Source organism: Opisthorchis viverrini (genome assembly GCF_000715545.1).
Source record: "Opisthorchis viverrini unplaced genomic scaffold opera_v5_362, whole genome shotgun sequence".
NCBI classification, from domain to species: Eukaryota; Metazoa; Platyhelminthes; class Trematoda; order Opisthorchiida; family Opisthorchiidae; genus Opisthorchis; species Opisthorchis viverrini.
This window is the reverse complement of record NW_008752013.1, coordinates 248006-250973: the sequence shown is the minus strand read 5'-3', so window position 1 is coordinate 250973 and position 2968 is coordinate 248006.

The following is a 2968-nucleotide window of genomic DNA, read 5'->3' as shown; positions in this document are numbered from 1 at the left end:
ACATGCCATTATGTGCACGCAGTGCGAGTGTTGTCCACTCAAATCAACGATAACTAAGGACCCATCAAGCGAAGATGTATAACAAAGCGATCGTAAGTGGGATATTTATTTTGTGGGTACATATTTTGAATGAGGAAACGAGAAATTTTATTGGCGCGCGTTCTGTTCATTGAACACTCAGTATACATCCACGAAAACGCCGTATATACTTTCGTTCCGGTTTCACTTCGGGGTAACAAGCGTTCATCCTGAAATGAAATGAAACATCAATATAACAGTTGGCAAGTTTCCTGAGTAAAGTGGGTAGCAGGGCCCTGTTGGCCCAGTAAAATACTGCGCCCACCGCGCTTGCTGTAAAAAGGCAGAAAACATACAATCAGTCAATGCAAATCAAACTTGCTTTCAGTAATGGCTGATCCCCCATTTCCATTGACCACTGACCAGACCCGTTGAGTCACTCATTACGGCCTCTCAAGCAAATGCCCTTGCCTCGGATGAAGTACACGTGGCCAGCGTAGCCTACCTGGGCAGAAGCCTATTCTGCAACGTTCACGAACTCGCAGCACATGTTCGGCGGAGCAACCCAAGTTAGACGTAATTGTTGCAAAATACGCAGTTTTCGTTCTGGAGACTCAATTCAACGGACCGGGATATCCCAGATGCTTCGTCTACCAACCAACCAAAATATCTTTTGCACCAGCCATTGGTTTTCTTTGGCCGGACACTGAGAATGACGTGAGAACCCTCCTGCTGAATTTGTTGGTGGTGGTCGTGGTCAGATGGTGCGCTGGCCATCGCTAGCGCAATGAGTAGCGTTTTCCCCCTTGTTCAACATTTATTATGTAGGGTACATATTATACGCAATGTTGTTAAGCGTTTCCCCCTTTCGACTTCCTTCAGACGTTTTTTTAGTCCCATACATACATCCAACTTTTGGAGGTATTTAGCCTCCCGTGAACTAAGCCGTGTAAATGACCCTTCTTTCTTCACTTACTTGAATTCATTTTACCAAATGCTTCGAAATGGGCCAACTGCAGAATGCCGCGCGCCGCAACGTATGGGATCCACGACACCAACATGGTCGAGGCTATGCACCGATGCCTGAAGATGGAACTGCTCAACGGACGCATCGGAATTTGGGAAGCCATACGAGTGTCACGAATGAGCGCGACGTACCTGATAAGGAACCGTCAGAAAGCCATGTTACATGCGTTTCGAGGCATCAGGAATCCTGAACTGGACAGCCCTAATCGTCGGGTGACGCCCTCTCCAAAATGGCATCCGACTTGTGCTCAACCCATCCGCTTTTGATTGTGAGCTGCGACGAGCACACAACGATAGTGAGCGATGGTCGACAAGAGACAGTCAACCACGCAACCTGAACATGCACACGAAAGAAATTTGTTGCGTTCGGAATCCCTCGTCGGCATCTACTACACGCACCACTGTCGAAATTGCCCTGTGGAATGCAGTTCCTTTGTCCCTAGCTACGACGGCTCCATAACACGTACTTCGCGCTCATTCGTGACACTCGTATGGCTTCCCAAAGTCCGATGCGTCCGTTGAGAAGTTCCATCTTCAAGCATCGGTGCATGGCCTCGACCATGTTGGTGTCGTGGATCCCATACGTTGCGGCGTGCGACATTCTGCAGTTGGCCCATTTCGAAGCATTTGGTAAAATGAATTCAAGTAGGTGAAGAAAGAAGGGTCATTTACACGGATTAGTTCACGGGAGGCTGAATACCTCCAAAAGTTGGATGTATGTATGGCACTAAAGAAACGTCTGAGGGAAGTCGATAGAGGGAAACGCTTAACAACATTGCGTATGATATGCATTAGCGATGGCTAGCGCACCATCTGACAACGACCACTTGACGTGATAGCCACCACCAAGAAATTCAAGAAGAGTCAGCAGGAAGGCTTTTAGGTCATTCCGAGTGTCCGTTCAAAGAAACCAATGGCACAGGGAGACTTTTACGACAACCATGTACAATAAGTAGCTGGTGCAAATGATATGTTGGTTGGCTGGTAGGTGAAGTGATGTCAATTCGTAAAGTCTGGCATCTTGAAGGCCAAATACACAAAACGCGAGAATCGGCGGTTTTCATCCAGCAAACATCGGGCACGCCCCTTCCCGTTGAACTGAGTCTCCAGATCAAGAATGTAACCTGCGAAAACTGTATATTCTACAACAAATAGGACTAACTTGGATTGCTCCGCTCGAATGTTCTCGACGTCGCATAGCCGAACTTCAATCTCACGTAGAGCTGGACGTTGAAGCAACGGTTCAGGCATTCAGAAATCGGTTGGATGGTCTCAAGTTCTTCAGCCACCGAGATGCTTCGGCACCAAGGAACTTGACGCTGCGTACGACAGTGAATCTAGCAATCCGAAATGATTTTCAGAGCCTGCCACAGTTGATGTACGTCTTGCAGTGTGACCGAGCAGTCGGCGTCGTTTTCCGTCGCACTGGTGGCACTGGTACTTGATGACTGTTTTGCCACCGGAGGAATTCGCTTTCGATGTTCGCACGCTGCTGTAGGATCCTGAATTTCGCTCGAACCGCTTAACGTAGTGCACGAGTTCGTGAACGTTGCAGAGTAGGCGGTTGCCCAGGTTTGCCCCGAACATGGTGACAACGTTCACCGTGTATTTTTCAGCAGAGACGGGAGCAATTGCACCGATAGATTGCGTATTCGAGGCAGTCAAGACAAGTGTGCCTCAGGTGTGCGCGGATACTTATATGTGTCAGGTCAACCAATGGAAATGGGCAATTAACTCATATTTTTGATGAAAGATCACTACTGAAAACGCATTCAGTAGTGTAAATTAGAAAAGAATAAACACATTTGAAATTTCAGACTGATGTGGTATGTTTGTGGTAAGTGTGACGTAATGCACGAATCCGTCAACGTTGCGGTATTGGCGGCCCGCGGGATTTTTCCCCCACAGGGGGGATCAGCGGGGC